Source organism: Papilio polytes, unplaced genomic scaffold, assembly GCF_000836215.1.
Source record: "Papilio polytes unplaced genomic scaffold, Ppol_1.0 DF822400.1, whole genome shotgun sequence".
Taxonomy (NCBI): domain Eukaryota; kingdom Metazoa; phylum Arthropoda; class Insecta; order Lepidoptera; family Papilionidae; genus Papilio; species Papilio polytes.
In genome coordinates, this window is record NW_013526804.1 from 890,119 (window position 1) to 912,312 (window position 22,194).

The 22,194-nt window shown below is 34.6% G+C and overlaps 1 protein-coding gene across 1 annotated transcript in view; it reads right to left on the reverse strand.

Moving 5' to 3' along the window:
- Positions 1-22,188, reverse strand: part of LOC106106135 (mushroom body large-type Kenyon cell-specific protein 1) — a 158,466-nt gene extending 136,278 nt beyond the window's left edge. Inside the window, exons 1-2 of the mRNA XM_013286674.1 lie at positions 21,568-22,188; positions 3,150-3,215 (exon numbers count right to left, since the gene is read on the reverse strand). The gene's annotated coding sequence lies outside the window, so the exon portion shown is untranslated. The remainder of the gene's footprint in view (positions 1-3,149; positions 3,216-21,567) is intronic.
- Positions 22,189-22,194: the final 6 nt, after the last annotated feature.

Sequence of the window (22,194 nt, forward strand, 5' to 3'; positions counted from 1 at the left end):
AGCACTTGTAAGTAAGAATAATATTGAACCACGCCTAGAAGCGCGGATATAAAAAAAAACTTAGTAAGTAGCCAATGTGTTCTTCCAGACTGTGTTCTACATCTGTGTCAAATTTTAAAATTCACGCATTTATAATATTAGTATGAAGTTGCATAATATGTATAGTATATGGTTTAAGATGTTTAGGCAAAAGTTCGCAACATTGCAATAACAGTATGTTGCAAAAGAATCAAACTCTCTTTAAACCTAACGTGGTATAACAATAGCCGGATTTAAAATATTATAACAAACTATTCGTACAATTAGATAGAATGTCAATACAGCAGTACTAGAAGTACTTAACCTACTAACACATTAGGCTGTTAAAGTCCGAAATACAAGATACAGGGTTGCCACATTTCAGGATTTGTTCCGAATATTACTTTTACTTGATGCATGTCAGGGGTTCGATTGTGCTCTTCGGGTAAGAGTGATTAATGTAAAAATGACTATGTCGTTTCCATAAGCTTTATCACAATATACATTACATCTTATTTTATACATAACATCTATACATTCTTCGGCCTTCTTTTGTTTATCACTTTATCTAGTTGATTTACTAAAGAACAAAAATGATCGTCATTTGTTTATTAATTGTACGTAAAGGAGTCAAGAATTTGATGGTCTGACTTCGGTTTTTCCAAAGCTGACTTAAGGTCCATTAAGAATGGAAGCTTAACTCATTCTCTAATGCTGGCAACGAATCTGCAATTCCTCGGTTGTTGGGGATGTCCATAGGCTTGTGTTTCAGCCGCTGACTTTACCCACCTCTAATAAAACAAATCGACATTTGTTTTTTTTTGTCATCTGTATTTGATAAAGTCTATAAAGTTGGCAGCCCTACACATAGGTGGAGTTATGACACTTTATGACACGTAATGTCTCACCCGATGAGTCAACGCGCTCGTAATCTTCGATAAATCAAAGCTGACCCCATTATAATACATAACAGTGTGGATATGACAGCATCAACGACCTTCATACAACCTCGTTAGGAACTGACCAAAAAACCAGAGACTAATAGTGGCATTTATGTTTAGAGCGTGCGCACACCTAAAACTAACTGTTTAGTCTCGCTTTCCTATGAGATTATATGGAGATGTGCACACTACTCGATTTTTAGGTGTGCAACTAAACAGTTGAATTGGCTACGAAACAATCGACAATCGCACAACAGTTGTGCGATAGTTTAGTCAAAGGTGTCCGCCCGCTTTTACTCTATATATCCTCATGAAATTATGAAAAAAAAAATTATTGTTTACATTTGTCAAATTATCAATTGCAAATGCCAAAATGACATGACATTACAAACCTTGGCAATCTTTCTTCCTTGATGTTGGCAGCAACTTATGGTCTCTTTCCCATATTAAGGTTTTTATCCAAAATATTAACCCCCTAAGTTTAATGGCGTTAAAACATGTAGCCTAAAGCGTGACGTAAGTGTAGAGCGTTTTATTAAAAAAAGTATTCAAAAATACGTTATAATTTCTGACATCTTAGGCCAAAAAAGTGTGTGTTTACGCTTTATTATAATAGTATAGATTCCTTTATTGCTTTCCTAATATAAAGTATTTTACAAGCGTTCGTCAACAGAATCTGTGTCCACAGGTGGTGCAAATTGAAATAGTTTGCAACAGTTTGAAACTAAGCGATTAACGAACATCCCAGTTTTAGGCGCCTCTATCGAATGCCAATAAGTTGTTTATTGTTGACAATAGTTTGATAAAGAATGTCTATCGATGTTTTGTAATATGTGAAAAAGCTTTAAAACCTTAATTTACTATTACTATTGTCATAAATGTGAAAATTTAGATGGATGGATATTTGTTAGAAGGTATAACCTGAACAGTTCGCCTCAACGAATCTCGAGGTACATTTTTAAAACACAATTTAGAAGAACACATAAGCTACAATTCTTTTTTTAATTTCCACGCGGATAATCACGGGTAACAGTTAATTTGTAATATAATTTACTGTATTTCGTACTAGCACTATTTTCCGGAATCGTTTGTTTTTGCTGACCGTACAATATTGTACATTCTACGGTCAGCAAAACATTTGGGGGTTCAAATAACATTAAGGGAATAGGGTAGTGTGTGTTTCTAATATCGTGTTAAATACAAGCTTCTTGGCGTAGTTAATAGGTATAAAATATTTGTAACGTAAAATCAGAGGTCAAATTTCATGCGAAATAATTTTGTATGACATTCACACGATGGTGTTACGTGAAACCATAGTGTCATCTATAACGCCACCTCTACTGTGTCAATTATTAAAAACAGCAACTAAGCAATTATTGAATACCACTTGTACTAGCGATTTTGAGCCGTCTGCTATAACTTTAAAGTTCACAAGCATTTCGAACCTTCATCATCTCCCTTACCTTATCCTACTCATGTAATGTCGGCGCGCCGGGTTTTCCTTCTTCAAATAACTCTTATCATCCGTCATCTCAGTCATCACTCCTTTGATTATGTCTCCTTTCATGCAATCCATTCCTTGCTAGATTTACCTCTAACTTAAAATTTGGTAAGCTCAAAACGAGTAATTAGACGTAAAATTACTATTTTTTTATAGGTTTTGTGTGATTTATTAGGTTGCTTTTGTTTGAGTATATGGATATTTTAAAATCGATTGTTAATAAGTAATTACGTAATATACAAATAAAAATGTTAGTATCAGCTAGTTACGTATAACCTAGATAGAGTGTTAGGTACCAAAACGCTCTAACGACCTAGATCCGGTCTGACCTTGTGCTCCTTTGTGCTACGTATTGGAGAGGACGATTTGATTTTATACAATTTACTATTTCGATCTTTCTAGAACGTTTTTGTTTTTAAATACGTCACTCTGTGTGACCTTGACATTTATTGAATCCATTTGAGGTTTTAAGAAGAGTGTGCGTCTGACAAAAAATCGATGTCGTCACTGGAAATCCGGTGCTATCTTCCAGAGAGATAAGGACAGAGATATTAACGTAGTTGCTAATTATCCTCTATTTTTATTGTACTTAAATTGTTAGTACTGTCCTTTCTATACTTCTTAAACTTCTTTCTAAATTACGGTTTTGAATTCCAACTTTGAACTAAAAACATTAAAGGAATACGTACCGTGCAGGAATTGAACTGCGTTCGCCAGTTGTGGTGGTCTGCCAACCACCATGCAGTTTTGGCGATCTGGTAAACAATAAAATTAATATCAATTAGTAAAATGCCAGTAATATTAGTAAGTTTAATAAACACGTAAGGTGACGGGTCTATGGAACATCAAAATCAGTAGTCTATGTTTTGTCTGATAACCAGAGCTATAATCGAGAGCACAGACCCTACATGAGTAGAAGAAAGACGGGCTGATGAATAAGTTTATTCGATTAATTGGATTAGTTTTAAACTTTGGCAAGTAGACGCTACATATTAGCGTTGTTCGTGAAATTTAAAAATACTTAATTTTTCAAACCATTATAATAATCTGGTGAAATTTGCACGTAAGCTTTACAAAATGTACATCGAAGTTTAGTTGCAAAAGGCACGCGAACCGATTATTTGGACGAATTAACAAACCACAGCACGACGATTATAACACAAATAGTATTTCCTGACCCTTACAGCAAATGAAATGTAGGTTACCAAGATTAAATTGACTAAAATCAGACGTCATCGTTTAATACAGTAAGCAAGCCTTTTGTTGTTTTGAAAGTGATATTATAATAATGTTCACATTAATTTCTATTAGGAATATTAGTCTATAGAAGCTAAGGGTTTCAGAATCAGAGGCCTTAGCACGAAAATTTGTGAGAAAGTGTGTAATGTGCACCAAAATAAATCTCATACAGAATTTGCCGCTGACGTTACGAATACTTTCTCCCAAAGTTTTCGTGCTTTGTGCTGTATTTATTTAGCACAATCGACTGTCTAATTAAATATACATCTATGCAAATTACGCTAGGTTTTAGTATGAAAAAAATATGACTAAAACAAAGACACCACAATAGCTGATCTCATAAACCGTTAAAACAACAATTGTCATATTTCCAATCACAACCGAATTCAAAAACGACCCGTACCCCGAAAACGAACAAAAGTCAGTCAACATTTTCAATTGCGGACCCACTTACGGTGCGAGGTAAACGAACGCAGGCGTCGTTTTTCGTCGCACCTCGTCGTTTTTCGCTATTCGTTGTCGCTTTGCGTAGCTTTTTTGTTCATCCCTAGACCAAGCAGCGGCCCAGCGGCGGCCGGCGTTTTGTTTTCCACGAATTTCACCCAGCCTGCCAGGATTCACGAAAAACGTTTTACTGGACAGAGAAAGGTGAGGAGATGAATAAGCAATTTTAATTTGATAAGATTATTTTATTATACCTGAATTATACGATGATCTAGTATTTGATCACTAGAAACAATGACAATTAGTCATAGAAGCATAATCAGTGTTTGTGACTAAAAGGAGTACAAGTAAAAAGGAAAGTTTGACAGTTTCCGGAATTTATAACGTATTTGTACAACTTTGTTTACTAACATACGGTAAAGTAGTTGTCATAAGAACATCTTAACAGAAAACTTTTGGTTTTATGCAAACATTTTTGAGCTTCAACAAACTTTCAGTCTTTTTTTATAATGAAATACTCTATAGATGTTTTTGTTCAGATCTATTTCGGCTAACTAGTTATTACGAGCGATCGACGGACATTGTACGGAGCCGACACGACGCGCCGACGCGACGATTTCAGTTTGTTGAACAAAATGCATGGGATTTTTTCAAAACGTAGCGTTTGCTTTACATGTCGAGTAAGCCACGATAGCTTGATGTTTTTTTTTCAATTGATCTTCACACTTTGGTTTGGTTTAGAATTGTGATGGTATTTTCAAAACAATATTAAATAATGCAATTAAATTGTGTTTTTTTTTGTTTTAGCTTATGTTTAGTGACAAGAGTTTTAGCGTCTTTATAAGTCTTGTAGCTACTCTTTACTTTGTAAACCATAATACGAAACTCTCTATCTGTTAGGTATACTGTACAAATTTTATATTGAGTTGGAGTTAAGCATTCTCTCCATCAGCACTAGAACAAAAGCGATCTCATTCTTTAAATCAACGAAGCGAGTTTGATGCTATACGATTAACTTGAAAAAGAACGAAACAAGAACTACAAATTGGCAACCCTATCCTAGATTATTTAGCTGTACAACCCTTGTCTGACATTCGCAGTGTTCAACGTTTTTTTCAGACCCCTTTTTTGGAAACTACACCGTTTAACTCCCCCGCCCAAGTGAAATTACACTATCCGTAATTATCTTTTAAAAATGGACCGAAATACACGGGATATTTCGTCCGTTTCTGCTGAAATAAAAAGACACAAACGGACTAAATGCTCTCTTATATGTGCCTTTACGTCATATACTTTGAACTGTGTTTTTCATGTGAATTTTTTTGGTTAAAAAGTTGTACTCAATAAGTAACGAATGTTAATTGTAATCGTTAGCTTTCACTGCCTTAACTACTACAGATTTTGTATATAGAATCAAAGTACTATCTTAGTTTCCTTAAAGAAAATGCGGGTGATAACATGATGCTGTTTGACGGGTAAATACGAAAGTTTAGATGGAAGCTAGTTAGAGTTTGTATCCTATACGCCTGAACGGATTTCGATGAAATTTGGTGTAGGATGTTCTGAAAGAACACATAGGCAACTTACTTTGTTTTTTAATTCGCGCCCGAAAGCTAGTATTGGTAAAAAGTTTTAATGTAAACTAAAATGTTTCGGTTAGTGATAGACTTAGATGTCGCTGTAGCGTTTGTTACACGGCCCGGAGACAGTTAGCCGTATCGTTTCGGTTCGATTCCGTGTAATCTGGCAGATTTCACTGGCGCAGTCTCAGCGACGCCTGCTTCTATCCCATTGGTACGGTTAACAAAACAAATCGAGAATGTAGAAAGTTAATGTTTATTATTTGTTAGTTTAAAATAAGATGATATTTATTTATTGTAAGTAACAATAAAAGTTGAAATAAGCATACAAAGTAATGCGATAGACACTCTTGATAATAATGGGTTTAGTATTGATAATATTTTATATTTAATTCTTAATATGTACGTTGATGTTTAAAATTCCAAAGTCTATACCTTTCGATAGGAAATTGTAATTTATTTAATGAAAATGCATTTCGTATAGCATAAGTATAGAATAAAGCAAAGCTATATTAATTCAGACAAAGTAAATTGAGCTATACATGTGTTTTAGGACGCAAGATATCAGGTGGTGTATAATTTTTGTATCAAGGTTTTTATCATTTCTAAAAAGAAATTCGCTGTCTTCTTTGATTCAACATTCTAATCGTGTTTATTAGTAAGTAGCGCCTGGATTAAGGTTTAAAAAATACAGCCGGCGTTTTGCATCGGTTTAGCTTTGAAGTGAGCACGATTGTGCGAACTTCGATATATTTTTACATTCATATGAATGCAACATTTAGCTACTTCTCAGGTTTCCACGATATAACATTTGTGAAATGATAACTTTGTGTTGTTAATTTTAAGTTAAAAAAGGAAACGCTTAACTCGTTTAATCGATGTTAATACTTATATTATTGACTAGCTGTTGTTAACAACTTAACCCGTGTGAAATAAAAAAAAACTATAGCCTATGCTACTAACTGATAACGTAGCTCTTTGATTGTTAAATTTTTTTTGAAATCTGTCCAGTAGTTTTTGAATTATACAATACATAACAAATACAAATCTTTCCTAATTATCATATTAGTATACATTAAGGTGAATATAATAGCGGCTTCATCCGCATGAAATTGTAAATTTATTGTTTAAATTTGTCAAATTATCAATAGCAAATGTCAAAATGACATACATGACAAACCTTGGCAATCTTACTTTCTTAATGTCGGCAGCAACTTATGGTCTCTTTCCCACATTAGGGTTTTTATCCATAGTATTAACCCCCCTAAGTTTAATGGCGTGAAAATATATAGCCTAAAGCGTGACGTAAGTGTAGGGCTTTTTATTAAAAAAAGAACTATTCATTTTAATTCTGTAATTGCTGACATCTTAGGCAACAAAGAAGTGTGTGTGTTTACGCATTATTATAATAGTATAGATAGATAATACGCAGTTAAAGACCCATAATAGATTCATTGGTTAAAAATGGTTTTTGTCATGTCCCAATATCTTTATTGAATCGTCTATTAGTAGCAGATTTCCTAGAAAATAAATATTTATCGAACTATGGTGTTTCAAAGTCTACCAACATCTGAGCTATAGAGCATGTTAAAACAGGACACGTAACATTTCATACAAGCGAGCGCAAATAATTGAAAATGATTAAACAAATGCATTGTCCGACGATCGTGCGTCACGACTGCCGGGCGTTAGGAAATTAAAGTTCCGTTTACATTGTCCACTGCGTTACGCGTACGCGTGTCGCTGCACATAGCCAGCACGCAATGGATATGCAAATGTACGTTATATGTTATTTAACGCGAGTTCTATAGTACATTTATAAGTTTACTCTTAATTTCCAATCTTTGCTATTTCTGTGCTGTTTTTCTGTTTTTAAAGTTTCTACTGCTGATAAAAGGGTTTGAGATATTTTTTTTGGGGCAGAAGAATGTGTTTTGTTCTTCAAAAACTTCGAGAATAATATAGACCAGTTATTTCCAAATGCCTTTCCTTCCTCCGTCCGCCCAAAGGAAAGGCAAAAATTTTAGCACTGAACTACCAATTTGTAATAATTAAAAGTCAATAAAATGTTTACTACTCTGCCCCCGACAGCAAATGAAAAACCGAAGCCATTAAATCTTTTAAAATAGTCAACGTGTACAATAAGTTTGGGAACCTCTGTCTATAGACATTTCGACAGTTGTACCGGAAGCTATGATAATGGTATTCCGGAGGGCAATTTGCCATTTCCAGTGTCGGGAAAGCAGCGTCGCCTTTCACCGGATGCATTTCATCTACTGTAATTATTACTCATTCATTACGACTACGATTTAGATAGTTCTAACATTTATTTAACAACGTACAAGGTGAGATTCAAGGAAATCGTGTAGTCAAAAAACCTGTCTCAAAAGCTATGCTAGAGGTTCGAAAAGAGCACTATAAAAAATCTGTGGCTTTCATCAAGACTAGTTAGCTGTTCCGGAGATACTCAGTATCAAACATCCAAACTTACGCATTTATAATCATATACTTACTAATTACTAGCTGTTGCTCGTGACTTCGTCCGCGTGAAATTAAATAACAATAAAAAATATAGACTGTCTTATTGACAACGTAGCTTTTTAATAGTGAAAGATTTTTTAAATCGGACCAGTAGTTTTTGATTTATTTCTATACATACAAAAATACAAATCTTTCCTCTTTATGATATTAGTATTAGATTACTAATATTTCAATGCGGAGGTTTAGATATGGAAGGAAGGGTTGACACCCTTACTAGTACTGACGTACGACATATCTCTAAAAGGGCTTAACATATCTCTATTAAATTTAACACTGATGTAAAACTAAGTCTGAAAGAACACAGGATACTTTTGTTTTTCAACTCCATGCAAACGGAATCGCGGGCAATAGCTAATTTATTATAACATTTGAATGATGTTTTATTTTCAAGTCATAAGATGAATCGAGTAACGGATTTAATTCCCCAAAGACCGGGCCAAGTTATGTAACATACTTAGATGCTTACGGTAAAGTTGCAGCTTAGCTGGTTTCACGGGATGCGAGTCGGTTTTCTATAGAAATCCTAATTGCTGCCTAACCACATTTAAATGGACACGGTGAAGTCTATTAAATCGATTTAACATCGGTTATTAAAGTTTGTAACTTCTGCATTGAGCTTAAATCTTAAACGAATTATAAGAATTGAGAATATTACAGTATCTTTTAAGCCAGAGGTGGTAAACCTTTAAATATTGACGTCCAATTTGAAAAAATATTTCACTTGTGATGTCGACCGTTATTTGTTTCTTATGCGTTCTTAAATCATATAACAGGGTATATTCAACCTTTGGTAAAACAAACCAACAAATTGAGTAACGCCAATATTTGGCAAACATTTACCTTCGAAGTTAATTGGTTCACCAAACTGTAGACGAAACTCCATTACATGACCAATTTATCTTGACCTGGACAAATGTTCGATAATCGTTTTAACTATCAAAGCATGTTTGATGTCCTACGAAACCAACATCCTACCCAAATTGGGTTAATGGGGTACTGAAACAGGGTGAAAGTTACAGAATTTAGTGTTCAATTACGGTGAGTTTCCATTCATATTTTGTGTGAAAACAAAAGATACGTGTTACTTGTCACCTTCTCTTCCTGTTTATATCTATACTTCTATATATACTATTATAATAAAGCGTAAACACACACTTCTTTATTGCCTAAGATGTCAGCAATTACTGCATATTTTTGAATAATTGTTTCTTTAATAAAAAGCCCTACCCTTACGTCATGCTTTAGGCTATATATTTTAACGCCATTAAACATAAGGGGTAAATATTTTGGATAAACACCCTAATGTGGAAAAGGGACCATAAACTAGAAGCTGCCAACATTAAGGAAGCAAAGTTATTATGGTAACGGTAATTTTCACATTTGTAGTTGAGAATTTGACAAATGTAAACAATAATATAAAGTTTTTATAATTTCATGCTGATGAAGCCGCACGGGAACAGGAGGAATACCATATTTGTATTTTTGTATGTAATAAACTCTCAAACTACTGAATAGACTTCAAAATTTTTACAATTAAAAAGCTACTTTATCATTCAATGACATAGTTTTTTTAATTTTTAATAACGCAGACGTAGTCAAGAGTAAAACCTAGTTAATACAACTGTTTAAATTGACGGTAAGCTTTTCGTTCATTACAATTTACATTGAACTTGTATTTGTAGGTGTCCAAATAGAAAACAGATTAAATTCAGTCAACGTTTACTTGTAGAACGAAATACTTTAGCAAAGTTCATTCAACGTTGTATAACAAAGGGATATACAAGTTTAAGCCAGGCCGGGCCCGAGTTTAATCTAATTATGTTAAAAGGCTCACTCGCCGTCTGAGCCGAGTACAATCGGCAACGTACGTTAACTACATACTTTTTAGCCCACCCATTATTTGTATACTAACTCCCGTGCGGCTTCATCCGCATGAAATTATAAAAACTTTTATTGTTTACATTTGTCAATCTCAATTGCAAATGTCAATATTACCGTTGTCATAATAACCTTGCTTACTTAATGTTGGCAGCTTGTAGTTTATGGTCTCTTTCCCACGTGATTTTTTTTACAATTTATTTACGCCCTAAGTTTAATAGCTTGAAAATATATAGCCTAAAGCATGTCGTTACTTTAGGGCTATTTATTAAAGAAGGAATATTCAAAACTATATTATGATTGCTGACATCCTACGCCACAAAGTTGTGTGTGTTAACGCTTTATTACATTAGTAGTAACTCGCTTACTTGAAACTTTGTTATAGTCTAAAGCAGATTTTCGTACATTTTTCATATATACAATATAGCTTATGTGGCTAGAGTGACCACACTGGTAGTTACAGCAGTTCTGTCTAAGATTATATTCATCAATTTCAAGTACAGATCCCTTTGTAAATTCGATGGAAATTTAGAACTCCACTGCGTTATACATTGTCATTCAAATTGTGATATTTGGCTAGTGTACTCTCACCCTAAAAGCTTAAAACAAATATTAGTTCTTTACAAAATACTCTTTAAAAAGTACCTTTCTATTAAAACTAGGTTTTTTCTAATTTATAGCTTTTACATGGTCTGTTTTATTAATTTATTCCGGGCCTATAATGGCTAGATAGTCAGCAATTTAATTAAACGACTCAATTAAGTTTGTATGCCAGTCGTTTAGGGAAATACCCAATTACATAACACTAACGTAATGGACTGTACTGATAAAGTTACATTTTGTTAGAACCTATGTGTGAAGTATTATTAAACTGGTAGCTAGTACAGTCGGCTGCAAAAATATGTAGACATTATAAAGCTTCAATTTACACGTGATGCCCGTAAACGTTCGTACGCTTCCGACTACTAATTCATGATGTTACGTACACATTTATGCAGCTGAGTGTACAAAGTGCTATTGAAGCTAGGTATTTATGCGTCATCGATGATATTTAGGGCCTGTCCCACTAATTTGTAAATTGTCTGATAACAATCCAACGTGTAAAATATGTGATGGAAATATCGAATTTTGTTGCCTTATCTGACAGTGACTTCATTTTTAAGCCGAGCCTCTATCAGCCAATGGTGGGACAGGCCCTTAGTGTTTTTTGGTACTTCCCCGTTTGAAATGATGTATTTATTTAATGGCTAATATGGGTGTAACATCGTCATGGTTTTATCTTTATAATATAATTTTTATTACCATTACTCGATGTATTTTCTACGGTAAACTACATTGCTTTGTCCACTTCCTATTTCGGCTATAAATCAACGTGTTTTCTTATTTCATACCTATAGTCATGGAAGAATGCAAGGGGGCCACTTGAGTTCACTAAAATAGCAAAGTGACCTCTGCCTATAAACATCTGTATTTTTCTGCGTTGTCTTTAAACATTTTATCGACTCTTATCTTTCACGCATTCTATACTTTTTTTAAAGAGAAGTATCCCTAGCAAAAGTCGCTTGTTATCGTACCGGTACAGATGTCCTTAGTTATTGGTAGAGCCATAATAATAGATGGCCTTTTGCTCTTTTCCTTACAAAAACATACAATTTTTACGACTTACACGTGTCCATCTCGTTTTAGTGTTCGCTAAATCGCTGTCGCGCGTTTCGCCGAAAGCATTCTGCGATGTCAAACAATGGCTCGAGTGTCCTTCCCGGAGCGGGCGCGGAAATTTTTGTTATCTTTTCGTGTTCGCCGAACGGATTTTAAATTGAGAACACGAATGTTGCGGCGCTAAAATGCTGCTGTTTCGTACTTATTATTTATACGCTAATACGTTGCCTTGATATTTTGAAAGGATTCTAATATGAATTGAATCTTTTTGAAGTAATTTTTGATAGAACTGTGTTTTAATGCTACAAACTTTTTAATGTCTTTCAAAAATAGATATCCTTTTTCAATATTTGCATCGCTGTATTTTCTATCTCACTCGTGTAACGAAATGTGCAATGTGACGTGTTAAAGTTTTTTACTCGCTTGATTCAATTAGCGAAATATTTCCTTGAGATGTTCAGAAACTATTTTCATATCATCTTTAACTTATTTATGGTTGTTTTACAGTTGTTTCTGGATACTTAAAAGCATACTTTAATGTTGGTCATCGTAAAAATTCCTCGTAAATTAAAGTATTTTGTCCCAAAGAAATATCGAACAAATTAGAGCATATCGTTCTAATTAACAGACATTGTCAACATATATCAACTAATTACGGCTTTGGACATAAGAACAATTAGTGTTTCAATTGGCGTACGAATATGGCGTCACCGCAAGTAAAGTTTTTTTTTACCCATTTGTACAATTAATAAAATTAAGTTTATAATTTCTAAAAACCCAACTTAGAAATACTAATAAATGGACATAACTACATTGAAGTTTCGAAAAAATATTCAGATACAGTAAAAAAAATCGAATTAAAGAGTGATATTTAAACTCGGTGTTTCATGAATGTTTTTAGATTTTCACCTCTCACTTCAACTGTAGCTCGTATCTGCCAATGAATCATACCTTATGACACTCCGAATAAAGAGACCAATCGAATGACACCTCACCCGTCAAAATCGGTTTAGTCGTATAGGGTCTAAACCGTCACAATGGAATTTACATACATCGTCCCCATTTAAAAACATTACTCCCATTTTTCAGTCGGATAAAAAAATAAAAAAATATTCTAAATATCAGCGGTACTGGAAATATTCACGCCAAAATTAAAAGGAAATAAAGAACACCTGTACTCAATTGTACGCAAATTGATTTAATATTCATGAAGCTAGCCTCCACGTAATCTTGATAGGAATGCGTTGAAGGACTGTTGCGTAAGCGATACTGACATTGCGATCTACGCTTCATAGAATTGAGCTTTTACTAGATTCTTACTTAAACCCTTTTTCCAATGGCAGGCAGTTGTAATAGAGCAATCTCTACAATCATAGCCGACTTGTTTCTCTATGACTAATGTATCATTTCCACTAGAGTAATCAGAAAATTGAGTAACTGTAGTTGGGTTTCTCAATATTTTTCATCGATGAAACGTTTGGGATTAGGACAATTTTACGGTAAGTTTTGCATGGACAAAAAGCCATATCTGTCATGCTCAGGAAGTTTTCTCAGTAGATATCATATGTTTTTATACAGGGGTCTCGGTAGTCGTAACTCACGTTTAGGTACAAAAGTCAGTTCAAATCAAATAGATTCTGATGCAATAAATCACATACGGTTACCGGCATAGTAAGTAAATGACGCATTATTTTAACAACATTTATTTTACTCCTTTGTTACGTGATGCAGTCTGTTTATCGTACATAGTAACATTGTGATATATCACCATAAATTCGAGCCAATGGTGGAATTGCAAAAGTTTAGGCAATGTAATGTACTAATGCTAACCCTAATATACTGCCAAGAACTGGAACGAATCGAAAACAAATATGAATAAAAGATTAATTAATTTTAAAACAACAAAAAAACATCTATACGTATACTTTCTTAAGTTACAGACATATGATAGTATGAGCAAAGCCACAAAATAGCAAAGGAGATAAGAAATAAAACAAATTAAAAATAACAAGCAGAAACTATGGGATGACACTCGCGAGAACCGGATTAAAAAGGACCATGTACTTATACACCTTTGACTACATAATTCTTTGGTTAAAACCTTTTCTTAATAACTAATGTAAGCCATTAACAACGTTCGACTGTTTATTTAACAAACTGTGACACCATAAAGACACGTGAAATTGATGTTTTCCGCGTTGCCCGAAGACCTAAACCTAGTTTAGTCTTCTTCCCATTTTTTTATAAAAAAGCATAAGAAAGGGAAGCACATTTAACAGATGCGTGAGTGCATCTTCTTCTTATTGTCCTGTCCCCGAAGTTGAGGAGAGGGAGTCCACAGTACGCCACCAGCTCGCTCCTACGTTCTGTCTCGGGCCATGACAGCCTGATTGCCTTCATGTCGACTGCCACTGAACGAGTTGGCACATAGGAATGGGAAATATCTTCTTTTTGTGTGTCCCCTCCTTTGTCGATAAAAGGCAACGCATTTCGGTGAATTCTGGTGACCGCCAGTTCGTTTATCGCCCTATGGTATTAAAAAATGGACACGGCGGAGGAAAAGGATAAAAAGTTGTATTTTGAAAATATAATGTTCATTAGGTAAAAAAAAAATAATGTAACAGAAATATGTAGAGGTTTCTTTTTTTAAATTTTGCAAGTGAAAGCAGCATTTTAGCTCTGCAGTTTTGTATTGTGTGGCATAATCGCAGTGATAAGAGCGCATTGTTGTAAAATAGGTTTCGATTTTCGACGTTTCTTGATACACGACCGATGGATTTTCGTAACTGATTATTATTTTTCGTTTGTAAACGAAATTGGCGTGTAATAAACATCATATTGCCGAAGCGGTTTCAGTATTGTTTTTTTTATTGATTTTAGAATGTTTGTTTTGCAGCGTTATTGCAAACGGTTTCTTAACAATGTTAAATTTTAGGTTCAATTATTAACTGGTAATTTTAACAAGTTGGAACATAACAAGCGGCCAAATTAATTTGCAAAAATAATGAAGCCATATTTGTGAAAGGAAAATAAGATGCACTAAAAATATATTTTCCCTTCTTTTTGTCCAGTTCGTGAAAATAACGGCCCCTTATCATCAGTTTCTTATAAGAAAAGAGCTAATTGGTCAGTAAGCGAGTCTTAGTGCATATTTAGTTTCAGAAATCTACACTAAGCGACTGCTAAAGTAACGGTTAAATGTCTGTGAGACCGACAGTTCGAGAACTTATATCATTATATCTTCGTATAATTTGCCTTCGTTGGTCAGTTTCTAATCATCTAAATATTCTATGCACACGTCTTGAATAAGCAACAATACGTTCATGTGACCATGCGAACCAAGCGACCAATCAAAAGACGCAGTACAATGACCGAAGAAAAAAAGCCTATTACCGGGTACCCTAGCCTCTTATTAAATAGCAATAATATCGAATTGAAAGCATCCGTGAGAATAACGCATATGAACGCATAGCTAAATGATAGCTGGGCATCGGCAAAACATCGGGAGACGACGAATTCAATGTAAAGATCAAGACCTTTTATTACGACCAGCGTAAGAAAATGACAACCGTCTGCGCGCCATTTACGAAACCAAATTAGATAGATCCCAAAATCAAGCGAAAATATACCTTAACTATATTAACTTTAACAAGGTTTAAGATCTGTATTATGCTGGTTTGTTTTAGAACGGTTGGAAATGTCAAACCTTAACCTCAAAACCGTGACGCTTACGACCGCCATTTTAGACGCGTTCGGCGGTATTCGACCGCTGTCGGTACACTTCGGTTGACCAATTTAGATTCAACTCCCGCGCATTCGAGCGGCGAAACTATTTTTAGTGATACGCTCGGATGTTATAGGTCATAATAAAGTGGTTATTGCTCTAGTCAAATAGGGTGGCATTGAGCAGATAAGGCGCCTTGTATCATGAACTATCAGATGGCACGCAGTATGTACTATTTGAGACCTTGCAATGAAGTTAGATTGACGGTCTTATCTATGTTTAGATTTTTAGTATCTCAATTTATTTACACTTTGAATTATTTTGTTGTAAACATAGTGATAGAGGATGGTAATTTGACATTGCGATAGTCTTATTCCACTTTTCCGTACCACAGTACTTAATTTAATTTTTAAATATATCGTAATAAGACCATATTATATTTAATGACAGTCTTAAATATAGATCATTCCAATAAAGAGTCGATTAAATCGTCAAAACCAAGGGCAATATTTAATTTTAGGTGCATTTTATACTGTTTAGTTTCTCGTATTATTTATTGTCTGTATCTAATAATTATATAACGTTCATTTAATGTAAAACGCACACAAATAAAACATACTTTCGAACGATGTCATTGCTCACAGCTATCTATGGAAGGGGAATGTGGTGCTGTGACGAAAATTCCTTTGCCTCGATCGTAAACTACTATAAATCGACAACTCGCGCGCACGAAATCAGACTTTATTTTCTGAAAAACAAGGTTGTAATTCTAACAACTGTATACGCCGTTGCGTCGATTCGATTCCAAATTCAAAAATGACTAGTCAGGCCTAATGACAAGGTTAAGTGCATGAAACGCAAAGAAACTGGTTCTAAACATTCGCTCGGCCGTTAGAGCATAGACAAAAAAAACGGCGGCCATCTTGGACGATGGCGGACGGATGATGACTTTTCTTGCTTTTAAATCGCTTCTGAAGATGTTACCTGTCTAAGAAATATTCACATTTATAATTCGAAATCTATCTTAGAAACATGAGACAAGAAATATGGACTTTGTAAAATTATTTTACATAGTTTCATGTTAACTGTACCTAATGTCGGTCACCTCTGGAATGTCATACATGAACCTTGTACGAATAATTTCCTTCATTTTATGTTGTGACCAGAACGTGAGGCACTTCCGTGACAAGCTCTAATAGCGGTTAGGGTAAAAAATTCAACGTAAATGAATAAATACCCGACCGAAAGCCCCGAATTGCAAGCCGATAACGTGCTAGCGTGAAACGAAATACATTTTTTATAAACTGGACAAAAACTTGATAGAACAATGAAGCATTAATAACCCAATGGTTTTGAACAATTTTCGTGTAATAGAATTTTTTATTCTTTTTTTGTTGTCCGTACCAATGTACTTAAGTACGTTTATGGGCTCTGAAAGGAATATAATTAATAAAAACTGTTATTTCTGCTATTAAGGATAGTTTAATACAATACCTATGCAGTTAGGATCCTTGGCCTAGTAAAAGTAACGACTTTTTCCCTATAAATTATATAAATGAATAAGAAAACGTGTAATATTGTTACTAGAAAGACCAAGAGAAAAGAGCGTCTGTGACGCAGATGCGTTTGACTAGATGAGGCCGTAATATGTACGTCCAAGTTCGAGTCCCGCCATGAACCGATGCGTTTTATTTTTCGAATTTCATACGTGATTCGCTGACGGGAAACATCGTGACCTACAAATATCTGCGAAAAACTTGTCTGATGTCTACGACCCCGCTCTGGATCATCGAGGTTAACTAATGCCTAGTTATTCCTTACTTAGGGTAGGCTCGGAGCCTCTTAGTGAATGAACTAAACCTTTATTTAAAATTGCAAATATAAAATGCAGTTACAATATGAATCTAATTAAAATCCGTCACAGCCGAAAGTAATGTTTCGCGTGTCCAGTTAGGTCGCGGATCGATAAACAACCACCAAACGAAACACTTTAATATTTAAAAGCACTAAATTCAGTTCGCGAATCGATGTCCGCGAATTCATCTCAAATGATGGTATAACGTAACGTAAGAGCAGACCTTTGACAAAATTATCGCATATCTGTTGTGTGATTGTCGATTGTTTCGCAGCCAACTGTTTAGTTGCACAACTAAAAATCGAGCTCAAAAGAATCACAGCGAGAATAAACAGTTGTGTTATAGTTCAGTTAAAAGTGCTCGCTCTAATATTGATTTTTTTTTCAAAAGCTATAAAAATGTATCGAAGGTGACATTTTCAATAATATCCGGTGTTTCGTGTATTGACCTTTCTTGTTACGGAATCGAAATTTACTAAAGTAAGAAACGAAATATTGTTTTAAAAGTTCCCACAGTAGCAGTCGGTTGGTATCAGTTTATTGACACGTTTGCCTTCGAGATTAATTTAGGTTCTTGTACTCAAAATTAAAAAAAAACGCAGTGAAATTTCAATAGATTAAGATCGTAATTAATTCATACAAGACAGAAAAATTTACAAAGTTATGTATGAAATTTGTCGGTATCCTTTAGCTGTATGTCTATATGGAAGGATGGTGTGAAAGAGATCGAGTGATATGCTTAAGAAGGGAGTGAATTCATGAGTGATGTATGGAAGGACAGCATATGCTGCCGACCCTACGTAGGGATAAGGGTAAGATATTAATGTTGGACGTATTCATCTATATCTATCAGTACATATTAATTAGAGTGCGTCTTTGTGCTTTTAACAAAAAGATGTTTGTCGTCCCGTAAGACCACCTTTGTTCCGGGTCATCCGAAACTGACCAATTTCCATGGCAATTGAAATGTAAATTACAGTAAAATGGGGTTATTTTTTTATTTCACTCGGACAAAGTCGAGAGCAATAGCTAGTACAGGTCAGTGACTTAACATTTATCATGATGACACATAAAATATAATAGACAGGTCAACAGCCGTAATTTCATTGTCTTAAACTTTTCTGCATTTAAATAAAGTGTTATCTTCTCTTATCTTTTAAAAGGGAATACTATTTTTGCTTCTTTTATACATATAAAAGTAAACAACCGATTTATCTTTACAAAATATAGATAGACATAATAAATATTTTTCGTCTCTGTCTAAACGAGTTAAGGTCTACGAGATTTTTACTAATAAGCACTGTGATTCATAAGATATTGGTTTGTTATTATTTAAAAACTAGCTGTTCCAGTGCGGCTTCATCCGCATGAAATGTCAAAATTCAAATGGACAAATGACAACTGCTTCCTTGATGTTGGCAGTAACTTATGGTCTATTTCCCACATTAGGATTTTTATCTAAAATATTTACCCCCTAAGTTTAATGGCGTTAAATTATATAGTCTAAAGCGTGACGTTAGTGTAGAGCTTATTATTTAAAAAAAGAACTATTCAAAATATGTCGTGATTTCTGACATCTTAGGCAACAAAGAAGTGTGTGTTTACGCTTTATTATAATAGTATAGATATACATATTAATTAATAATCCACTGATATAAGATAGTATTGCAAGAATTATTTTACTTATTTATGATTTACAATAACGTATTCAAATGTCCGAGCAACGCTGAAATAAAACAATTTGTCAAGTAGAGACACTTGTACAACAACGTATTGTTACGTATTTAGATAAAGGAAATTAACAGACAAAATAAGTTTGAACCGCGTGCTTGATGTAAACACTATGAAGTTACCTAGTAAACAATCTATACTATTATAATAAAGCGTAACACACACACTTCTTTGTTGCCTAAGATGTTAGCAATTACTGCATGTTTTTGAATAATTATTTTTTTTAATAAAAAGCCTTACCCTTACGTCACGCTTTAGGCTATATATTTTCACGCCATTAAATATTTTGGATAAAAACCCTAATGTGGGAAAGGAACCATAAGTTGCTGCCAACATCAAGGAATCGAGATTGCCAAGTTTTGTCATGTCATGTCATTTTGACATTAGCAATAGACAATTTGACACATGTACACAATAAAATAAAGTTTTATAATTTCATGCGGATGAAGCCGCACGGGAACAGCTAGTTACATGATAAAATTCTCATACTTCGTCGTAGGGATTTCATTCCCCTCAGCAAATTGTTTGAATCACATGCTGTTTTTTCCCTAAAACAGATTTCATGCGTCATTATGAATTAACTATTAAAAACAATAAGCATAGTCATTGCACGAGAACAATTAATTTGGGGAAACTTATTCCAACGAATTGTGACCGAAACATTCGTTATAAAACCACATTTTCACTAATCATTTGTAACGCATACGCGGTAGCGGATATAATACAAAAGCAAACGCTAGATGAGTGAGCTCTGAACAGGTTCAAAAATCAGTTCACATAGTAATTGAGTGAATCATCTGAGCTGATCTGCAAACCAGTACACTGATCTGCTTCATACGAATTGTTAGCTGATCTGCAGTTCAACAAGCACACGCAGTAGCGCAGACCGCGCTAGTGGATAAACGGTCTTACTATCACAATAAAAAACGTTTAATGGTTACTTATGTTGTTCTATAGTTTTAATTTATATCACTAAATCAACACTAAGGGAGCAATTTACTTAAATGTATGAGTGCAATAACACCTTACAATAGGAGTTTTTGTTGTAGATGAAATGTTGAGAGCGAGGTTTGTCAGATCATTGGCCTTGTGGCTTGGTAGCTTCCCCCCCCCCCATAGACACTCCAAAAATGTAAAATGAATACAAAAATGATTACATATAAGATTATGTTAAAAGAAACTGCGCCCCTTAGACCTAGCCTAAATTGGAGACGCCCATGTTCTTGGATAGCACCAAATAGAAGCCCATGGTCTCTGCTTACCCCTCTATGTTAAGGATGTGAGGTATGTTTTTGTTGTAAACATTATTGTTATGTTATGTAGCAGTTGGTTTTCCTAATAAAGGTGTTTACATAAATTTCCCGGTTTAAATAATTTATCGTGCATGAGAACTTATATTTCCTAATTCTAAGCATTGCCGCTGATGAGGAAAAATTTATAAAACAATAAAATGTATTAATATAAAAATTCTCACACTAATTCAAACAGGGAAATGTGTTAGAAACACAAGTTTGCCTAAAGTTTTGAATACACGAAGTGAGGAATTTTTAAAACCACTTAAAATATTATTACCTACTTGTGTGGATTTTCTACTTGTCTAGGATTGGAAATTTGGCATAGTTTTAAATTATGTTTTATTTTAATTCCGTGTCGACAAAGTCGCGGGGATACGCTAGTATATCAAGTATCTATATCTAGTAACGAGCTTCATTTGTTATTTCCAATAGGAATGACATCTAACATCTAATAACAGTTTATTCCTTTTCAAATGTTTTCTAAAAGTTCGTTGTGTTTTCAGCCAATTGGATAGTTTACTAATAGACGTAATTATTAATTACTGTAACCTTAAATTTAACTATACATTGTGTATCTGTTTAACCAGCTACATGTATTTCATTGCCACCTGCACATTCCAAACAGTTTAACCTTAAGCAATATATAACCTAAGCTTTGTTATATAACTTGTACAAAACCTGTTTTGTTTCACTTCATACGTTCAAAATGTACATGTAATTTATTTAATAAATATCATAGTTCGATTTGTTATATATATACAGTTGTATTTGATCTGGATTCAACCTACAAAGTAGTTAACCTAGACACAGCTTAGATTGCAATGGTAATGAATTAAAACTAACATTGGCGCAAAGGATAAGTATAAAGACAGCAACTACGACTTGCAATACGAAAATATCTCTTTAAGAAGTTCGTCAACCCAAAAGTTGCGAGCTCATACGAGTTTCCTATTAAAAACTTGTGAAACAACACGTAGGTAAAGGCTAAAATCGCTTGGCGGCACACGCGAGTGATGTTGCACCGACTACGAATGCAGTTAGCTCGCAGCTAGCTTCACACCGTTGCAATCAAGTTCATAGATTAAGATTGGCGTTCCATTGGAATGAATTAACTTATAACTGTAATCAGTACATCGCTGGCTACGTTCATTCTGCACTTACCTTGTTAAACACGACCAGTATTTGTCCATAAGAAACAAAAATAAAGTACTTTTGGTCCCACAAGTCTTTTTTACACTTACACTACGAAAAACTAAGTCTATCTTTGCACTATGTCATCACAAAAAATCATTTACTTTGTACGTAGAAGGCACTTTATACGTCTATCATCACAAAATTGAGCAAAGCGAATGAAGGTTTCACTTCATGAGGTCTACGAAAGCGTCTTCGCCGCTTTTGAATAACCAACGTTCGGTCCACATTCACGGATAGTCCGTAAATTGAATTCGGCGGGGATCGGCACATCGGTGTCCATTCGTCGGTTTTTCGGCTTTTCGTTGCGGATGCGGCGCAAAGCGCGTGCGGGGCGGCTCGCGCGCAACTGAAGATTGTCGTAGGTTAAGTTTCGAAAAAAAAAAAACAGCCACACACGTACACCGCTAGTTCAATTTTCCGGCTCACGATCCCGCCACAGTTTCACCGCGCCAAAAACACATCGCCTCCTCGCACATCGTTACCGATAGCGAGGTTATTACTATTGTTTTGACAGCTCCGTGAGTTGCAAACATGTGTACTATGCCGATATAGGACACGTGTAGATGGCGCTGCCGACGCGAAGAGAGGAATTAA